The following is a 9833-nucleotide window of genomic DNA, read 5'->3' on the forward strand; positions in this document are numbered from 1 at the left end:
AAATCCCAATCCCTCAGAGCCACACACTCCAGGGATCTAAACCTTGTCATCACAATGAACAAAACATGCTGGAGGGATAGGTTCCTTACCCAGAGACTCCCCATACTCTGGAATAGACTGCCCATACATGTCAAGCAGAGTGCCTCATTGGCCCTCTTCAAAAGGAACCTTGATGATTGGATGGGTGATAGGAAATTCACCCGTGGATCATGTCAGTCACCCTGCTAGACAGGGGTCCAGAGAAGTAAATATTGTGGGAAGAAATATCCAGGGAATTGTTATGGCTAGGCTTGCATAGGCCCTAGGGCCAATAGCCTACTACCAACCTATGAACCTATGAACCTATGAAATGACTTATCCATTCTCCAGCAAAGTTTGTCCCAGTCAAATACCTTTTTCCCAGAATCACAGACTGAATTAAATCCCTAATAAATGCATAGCTGTAGCTGTTGTGAAGTGATCAACCCTAAGGGTACTACCACATTGACAATAAGCCCCTGTGAGTTGACCAAATTGTCTGGGATTGAGAATTTATATGAACAGAGACCTTTCTTTTTACCAACATGTGTTCACTGCCATAAGAAAGTCCTTCTGTATTGCACAGCTTATAAACAAAGAGATTGTGACTAGATTTACACATGCCATTGTCCTTTACTCAGCCCTCATTAGGCAAGTCATTGAGTATAATGTCCCCTTTTACATGGATCTCTCCAGACACATGTAACAACTAGAATATCCACTAGAGATACCTTACTGCAAGCATACAAGGCCTAAATAATAAAGTTTACATGGACTTCCTCAAATCCCTGTCACTGTACTCTCTGTCCTACAGACTGCTAAAAGGTTGCCTGTGTTTGACATACAAGGCATCCTCTGACCCAATACAGATGGACCTACTTCACACATGTCAAATGAAATGAGTAATACTCAGTCCAGGGATCTAACCTTCTCTGGCAACATCAGTAGAATCCACCTGGACAGATAGCTACATCTCAAAGGAGCTCTAGAACACACTCCCATGCTAGTAAAATGAACTCATTCCTATCCGTATTCAAGTACACCTTGGATCTATGGATGGGTAGTAGAAACATTACCCCAGGACTGCCCCCTGCACTACCAGTGGATACAGGCGGCTCTTTATCCCACCCATAGCTCCCCTCAAATTATTTATGGTATAATCACAATTAGGGTAACATATCATTGTCAACCATGGAATGGGTAAGGCCAATCGAACGCTAAACAGGATAGGTTAATTCAGTCATCAAAAGGGACATGGCTAGATTAAAATGGCCCACAAGGACAGCTAGACAAGTACTTACTAATGGACCTTTGTGAATAGCATGTATTAACCAAATCTAAAGCAGAAGGGTGTTTACTTTCATTACCCTGCTTGTATCTAATGACCCTCACCCCTCTGCCTCCTGTAAGTTGGTAGGTTTGAATGCAGTAAATAAAATATAGTGTTTTAGTGCATTGCCTATAACACACATAACATCTACCACGTAGGTTCTTGAAGACCATTAATAGTTAAATATGTCACAGATTATACTTTATTTTTTCATGCATTTTTCACTGAATAGTGTTTTATACTTGTTGTAGATTTAGTATATTTCCGACATTTCACAGTTTATTTTATTGATAATCTTGTTGTTTACACATTCTTTGCAGTATATTACCACGTTGCCAGACTTCCCTGGTGAACAGCACTTTTGAAAAAGTTCCTGATAACCAGATGGGCAACAAAAAGGGTAAATGAGCTATCTATATGGAAAATAAAGCATGCAAGCAAGAAATACTTATTGGGACCAAGAAGATGTATTATTACTGGTGAAGGTCTCTGGATCGGATACATAGCAACTACATCCAGAAATAAAAAAATGTATTTCTCATAACATAAGACAGAATTCAGAATTGTAAATTATCTCATCTGTTACAACATACAGAATAAAATTATGTCTATCAGGGAGAAAATCAGTTACATGTAGAAACACAAGACTGAAAATAGCTGCCTGCTGTGTGTGTGTGTGTGTGTGTGTGTGTGTGTGTGTGTGTGTGTGTGTGTGTGTGTGTGTGTGTGTGTGTGTGTGTGTGTGTGTGTGTGTGTGTGTGTGTGTGTGTGTGTGTGTGTGTGTGTGTGTGTGTGTGTGTGTGTGTGTGTGTGTGTGTGTGTGTGTGTGCATGTGTGCGTATCTGTGTGCATCTCTGTCTCTCCTATGTACGTGTTTATGTATAGATAGATGACAGATATACAGACATATATACACATATACAGTATCTCTAATCAGTATATATATATATATATATATATATATATATATATATATATATATATAAATCTAATTCAGTAGACTGACATTTCACTTACCCGACACTCACATTGCCAAGATGAAAGGACCAACAAACCCAGAAAACCGACATCCAGAACACTGACTTACCACTCAAGGTAAGTAACTGCTCGGCCATCCCGAAAAAAAAACCAATAAACCGAACAAAACTAAACCCACCCATGTGGGGACCTTTGCCCTACATACCCCGTTAACTAAATATACCAACTCCGAGATCGCATACCACAGGAGTAAGGGGCAAAGTTCAATAGGATGGCCAAAAGGTTACTTACCTCGAGTGGAATGTCAGTGTTCCAGATGTTGGTCTTCTGGGTTTGTTGGTCCATTCAATTCAATGATGTGGGAGTCAGGTAAGTGAAATGTACTTGATTATAAGATGAAGCATTACACTGCATTGAAACACAAATCAATAACGTTTTATTTTCATGAGCTCTGTTAACCAAAACCCTACCTCTCACTTCGGTCGTAGTTTGTCTGAATAGTAGTAGTGTTGCAGAAAACTTTTTCCAAACGTAAGGTGTAAGGTTTGGATTAGGGCAGGGTTAGGATTAGCAGTATTTTATTTATCTTTACTAATGTGTGCTAATCCTAACCTTAACCCTGCCTCTGTTCTTAATCCAAACCCTATACTTTAGGAATAATGGTTGTGTGACACACTATTACAGATGATACTCAGATAACATCACATACAACAGTAGACAACTATTTATTTATTTATTTTATTTTACATTTGTTGACCGGGCTAGTCTAACTGGATACATGTCCATTTTCAGTAGAGGCCCAGGGAGAAAAGCTCCAACACAAATACACAAAATACTATAAATGTTGCAACAGTTCAAGCTTGACGCAACTGTTATTAAAAAAGTCTGATACTGTTGTAGCAGTACAAGCTTGATGATAACTAGCCCCTTCCCTAGCTACTAGCTTTACCCTTAATCTGCAAACACACACACGCTTAACCCTAAAGCCAAAACTTTTACTATATCTGAAAGTTTTGACATTAGAAACCATACTAAGACACACTTTCAGTCTTCCTCATTTCAGCATTTCCAGTAATCAAGAAAGAGTGCTTTGATGAACTTCTCAAGCATTTCACTCTGCCAAAGAACTGAAAAACAGGCAATATCAGAGTGAAGAGAACCCATATGCACACACATATATGTGTGTGTTTGTATGCATATATAATACAATTGAGATTTCAGCGATTGGGTCAGGGTGAATTCAAATTCAAATTCAATGAAATGTGCTTTCAGTGAAACAAAGTAGACCCATAGATATATATATATATATATATATATATATATATATATATATATATATATATATATATATATATATATGTCTACTTCAGATCATTGAAGACCACATCGTTGAGATGAAAATAATGTAAACCCATTTCAGTGAAAGACTGGAGCAATGAGGATCTTCCCAGGATAAGCAATCACTTATCCAAAAAGTCACAAAACCTAAACCGCATAATCCCTAACCCACCCATTTGGTGGGTTATGCACCCTCCACCCCTAACTAAATATACTACAGTTGGGAAAAGGGTGACTTTCACCTTGTCGGCCATCAGGCTAACTACCTTGGGAAGATCTTAGTTGCTCTGGTCTTTTGCTGAAATGGGTTTACATTATTTTTATCACGACAATGTAGTCCTCAATGATCTGGAGTTTCAATGATCTGAAGGGGGCTCATAAATATATATATATATATATATATATATATATATATATATATATATATATATATATATCTTTCTCTCCTTGTCTCTCTCTCTCTCTCTCTCTCCCTATATATATATATATATATATATATATATATATATATATGGGTTCATGTCAGTACATCGACAAGTTGGAAGATTGACATTCACTCCACCGACACATGAAATAATCGCAAACACGGACATTTAACAGGTAAGAGGTTTACATTTCGCTAATCATGCCTACCACACATGCATAACACTGCCACACTTACTAAAACATGGTAAGCATGATTAGCGAAATTAAAACTCTTACCTGTTAAATGTCCGTGGTTGCGGTTACGATTATTTCATGTGTCGGTGGAGTGAATGTCGATCTTCCGACTTGTCGATGTACTGACATGAACCCATATATATATATATGTGTGTGTGTGTGTGTGTGTGTGTGTGTGTGTGTGTGTGTGTGTGTAAATATATATATATATATATATATATATATATATATATTTATATATATATATATAAATATATAGATAGATATATGTGTAGATTGATATGCATACAGACTATGCTGTCTGGGTCCACATGGGTGAGGCAACAGGAATAAAAAAAGGAAAGGCCATTCTAGACGTCTGTGTGGGAAATAGCTTGATAGTAGCCAATAGATGGTTCAGACAAAGAGGCAGTCACAAGATCACATACAGGAGTGGCCAACATGCAACTCAGGTTGACTTCTTCCTAGTAAGAAAAGGGCACTGGTGTAGAATCAGTGACTGCAAAGTCATCCTCAGCAAAATAGTTGGCCTACAGCATAAACCACTGGTTGTCATTGTAAGCAATGGTCAGAGAAGGCTCTAAGGTCATCAGAGACAAGGCTAAAGACCCAGAATTTGACTTAAGAGAAAGTACAACAGGTTAAGAAGGGGTGCATGGTTAGGCTTAAAAAGGCCCTTGTGGCTGTTAGCCCAGTGAACACCTATGCACATTTGATAAATGAGTGTAACAAGTGCAAGTGATTTCAGTGTGGTGATAGAACATTTAGCAAGGTATTGTAAATTGTATTGGGGAAAATGTGGTGGCACAGACATTTGTGGTTTCACTGACATCTTGATGAAAATATAATTAATGGAAATATTGAAAAAAACATGAGGATGTTATAAATGAATATGCCAATTTAGAACTTGAAAGTGCTAAACATACAGATGTACATGATTTAATTAATATACAGTTAAATGATGACGGATGCATGGTGATATTGATGTTAGATGATGAGGGATGTATGATGACATAATATTAATGTTAGATGATGAGGGATGCATGGTGACATATAATATTAATATTAGATGATGAGGGATGCATGGTAACATATAATATTGATGTTAGATGGTGAGGTATGTATGGTGACATATACTATTGATGTTAGATGATGAGGAATGTATGGTGGCATATAATATTGATGTTAGATAGTGAGGGATGCATGATGACATATAATACTGATGTTAGATAGTGAGGGATGTATGGTGACATATAAAATTAATGTTAGATAATGAGGGATGCATGATGACATAATATTGATGTTAGATAGTGAGGAATGTATGGTGACATAATATTAATGTTAGATGAGGGATGCATGATGACATATAATATTGATGTTAGATGAGGGATGCATGGTGACATATAATATTAATGTTAGATGATGAGGGATGCATGGTGACATATACTATTAATGTTAGATGATAAGGGATGCATGGTGACATATAATACTAATGTTAGATGATGAGGGATGCATAATGACATATAATATTGATGTTAGATAGTGAGGGATGTATGGTGAAATATAATATTGATGTTAGATGACGAGGAATGTATGGTGACATATAATATTGATGTTAGATGATGAGGAATGTATGGTGACATATAATATTGATGTTAGATGATGAGGAATGTATGGTGGCATATAATATTGATGTTAGATAGTGGGGAATGTATGGTGACATATAATATTGATGTTAGATGATGAGGAATGTATGGTGACATATAATATTGATGTTAGATGATGAGGAATGTATGGTGACATATAATATTGATGTTAGATATTGAAGGATGTATGGTGACATATAATATTGATGTTAGATGGTGAGGGATGTATGGTGTCATAATATTGATGTTAGATGATGAGGAATGTATGGTGACATATAATATTGATGTTAGATGATGAGGAATGTATGGTGACATATAATATTGATGTTAGATGATGAGGAATGTATGGTGACATAATATTGATGTTAGATGATGAGGAATGTATGGTGACATATAATATTGATGTTAGATGAAGAGGAATGTATGGTGACATATAATATTGATGTTAAATGATGAGGGATGCATGGTAACATATAATATTGATGTTAGATGGTGAGGTATGTATGGTGACATATAATATTGATGTTAGATGATGAGGAATGTATGGTGACATATAATATTGATGTTAGATATTGAAGGATGTATGGTGACATATAATATTGATGTTAGATATTGAAGGATGTATGGTGACATATAATATTGATGTTAGATGATTAGGAATGCATGGTGACATATAATATTGATGTTAGATGATGAGGAATGTATGGTGACATATAATATTGATGTTAGATGAAGAGGAATGTATGGTGACATATAATATTGATGTTAAATGATGAGGGATGCATGGTAACATATAATATTGATGTTAGATGGTGAGGTATGTATGGTGACATATAATATTGATGTTAGATGGTGAGGTATGTATGGTGACATATAATATTGATGTTAGATAGTGAAGGATGCATGGTGACATATAATATTGATGTTAGATAGTGAGGAATGTATGGTGACATATAATATTGATATTAGATGATGAGGGATGCATGGTGACATATAAAATTGATATTAGATGATGAGGAATGTATGGTGACATATAATATTGATGTTAGATGATGAGGAATGTATGGTGGCATATAATATTGATGTAAGATGATGCACAATGCATGGTGACATATAATATTGATGTTAGATGATGAGGAATGTATGGTGACATATAATATTGATGTTAGATGAAGAGGAATGTATGGTGACATATAATATTGATGTTAGATGATGAGGGATGCATGGTAACATATAATATTGATGTTAGATGGTGAGGGATGCATGGTAACATATAATATTGATGTTAGATGGTGAGGTATGTATGGTGACATATAATATTGATGTTCAAAATTAATATGATATGCTAAATCAAGCTGATGGAGAGGATGAAAACAATGATGAAAAAGTGGAGAAGGGTTTTGTTGGGAAAAGAGTGGATAAAAAGAAAATAAAAGTACTTAAAAAGCTGTCTGTAAAGGGAAGAGGAAGTTAAAAATTCATTTATTTAAATGTTAATAGTTTATTTATTTATTATTTAGTTATCTTTTGTTGGCCAGGTTAGTCCCACTAAGCTAGTAGCCTCTTTTCTTTCTTTTTATAATACTAGGAAACATTTTTTCAGGGCATCAGGGAACTTACTTTACTCATCTTAATATGTGCTATGGGATCTTTTATGTACACCTCAGCCACCACCAATTTAGGCAGATGGGGCCTTAGATTAACATCTCATCTAAAGGACAACACACTCAGGTGATCAGCACCCTTGTTGTGCTGCACTGTCAGCAATCCATCTACCAAGAGTGGGAATAGAACCCAAAATGTTTTGCACTAAAAGTGTATGTGTGTGTGTGTGTGTGTGTGTGTGTGTGTGTGTGTGTGTGTGTGTGTGTGTGTGTGTGTGTGTGTGTGTGTGTGTGTGTGTGTGTGTGTGTGTGTCTGTAGTGGTAACTTCATGAAAAAAAGGAGAGTTTGTATTCTAAATTTTTATAAACAGTGAAAGAGTGGCGTTATATGCTTATAAAATATCAGATTGCTTAATGACAATCGAATATGGAAAACTGGTGTAATATGGGAAAAGGAAATGAGATTGAGTTTTGTGGAGGAGTTATGTCCCATGGTTGCTTCCCTTTAAAAAAAAGAATTGTATTAGATTTTGTTGGTCTTCCAGGAAGATGTGTTGTATGTGATATTAGAGAAGAGGAAAAGCAATGGAGATTGATTATCTTGCATGCTGATACGTAAGTTATAACAAGACAAAGATTGTTTGAATAAATAAAATATATGCTACAAAAAATAGGTATAATAGTTATGGAGGATTTTAAACTGTAATATTAGGAAGATGGCAGCAAAAATTGGGAAGGATATTATATGGAAATAAATGATTAAAAGTGGAGAACTATGGGTAGCGAAGAAAAGGAATTATAAAAGAGGAGTTTATTTGTATTGAAATCGATTATGTCCTTTTTTCAGGGGGACTAAACGTGGAGAAAAGTGATATATATGAAGTCTGTTTATATGATTATTTGGCTATCAAAACAGAAGTTACAAATATGGAATAATATATCATTGTGGAAAGTACTAAAATATTATTGAGGATGTAGAGTAAGAAGAATGTTTATGAAGGTGATGGATAGGCTGTGGAAGATAATTGCACAAGTTGCCTTTTTAGAGCAGTGGTGGATTGTATATAATGACAACTTATAGAAAGAAGAATATGAAAGACTGGAAATTTTTTTTTGGATAAATAGGTTGAATTAAATAGGTTTTTAAATGAGTATGAGAAAGGTTTAAGGTGAAATGATGAATAAATAATGAGCAAAGAAGAAATATATATGAATAAAACATGCTAAAGATGAATGTTTGAATATATATAACAGAAAGAGATTCTACATTATAAACACCAAGAAGTATCTCCTTTTTGAGAGTGAAAAGGTTAAAAAGGAAGGCAGTAGGATGACATGTCATAAGTTTCGACAAGGTAAAGACAAAGAAATATCTCCTTTTTGAGAGTGAAAAGGTTAAAAGGAAGGCAGTAGGATGACATGTCATAAGTTTTGACAAGGTAAAGACAAAGAAGTATCTCCTTTTTGAGAGTGAAAAGGTTAAAAGGAAGGCAGTAGGATGTCATAAGTTTCGACAAGGTAAAGACAAAGAAGTATCTCCTTTTTGAGAGTGAAAAGGTTAAAAGGAAGGCAGTAGGATGACGTCATAAGTTTCGACAAGGTAAAGACAAAGAAGTATCTCCTTTTTGAGAGTGAAAAGGTTAAAAGGAAGGCAGTAGGATGACATGTCATAAGTTTCAACAAGGTAAAGACAAAGAAGTATCTCCTTTTTGAGAGTGAAAAGGTTAAAAGGAAGGCAGTAGGATGACGTCATAAGTTTCGACAAGGTAAAGACAAAGAAGTATCTCCTTTTTGAGAGTGAAAAGGTTAAAAGGAAGGCAGTAGGATGACATGTCATAAGTTTCGACAAGGTAAAGACAAAGAAGTATCTCCTTTTTGAGAGTGAAAAGGTTAAAAGGAAGGCAGTAGGATGACATGTCATAAGTTTCGACAAGGTAAAGACAAAGAAGTATCTCCTTTTTGAGACTGAAAAGGTTAAAAGGAAGGCAGTAGGATGACATGTCATAAGTTTCGACAAGGTAAAGACAAAGAAGTATCTACTTTTTGAGAGTGAAAAGGTTAAAAGGAAGGCAGTAGGATGACGTGTCATAAGTTTCGACAAGGTAAAGACAAAGAAGTATCTCCTTTTTGAGAGTGAAAAGGTTAAAAAGGAAAGCAGTAGGATGACATGTCATAAGTTTTGACAAGGTAAAGACAAAGAAGTATCTCCTTTTTGGGAGTGAAAACGTTAAAAGGAAGGCAGTAGGATGACATGTCATA

At 35.5% G+C, this 9833-nt stretch overlaps 1 long non-coding RNA gene across 1 annotated transcript; it reads left to right on the forward strand.

Moving 5' to 3' along the window:
* Positions 1 to 8886: 8886 nt before the first annotated feature.
* Positions 8887 to 9539, forward strand: LOC122798910. The gene is made up of 2 exons (XR_006364342.1): positions 8887 to 8929; positions 9093 to 9539. It is a non-coding gene; the product is annotated as an uncharacterized LOC122798910 (long non-coding RNA).
* The last annotated feature ends 294 nt before the right edge of the window (positions 9540 to 9833 follow it).

This window comes from Protopterus annectens, chromosome 3.part1 (assembly GCF_019279795.1).
Source record: "Protopterus annectens isolate FY-2018-M chromosome 3.part1, PAN1.0, whole genome shotgun sequence".
Classification (NCBI taxonomy): Eukaryota; Metazoa; Chordata; order Ceratodontiformes; family Protopteridae; genus Protopterus; species Protopterus annectens.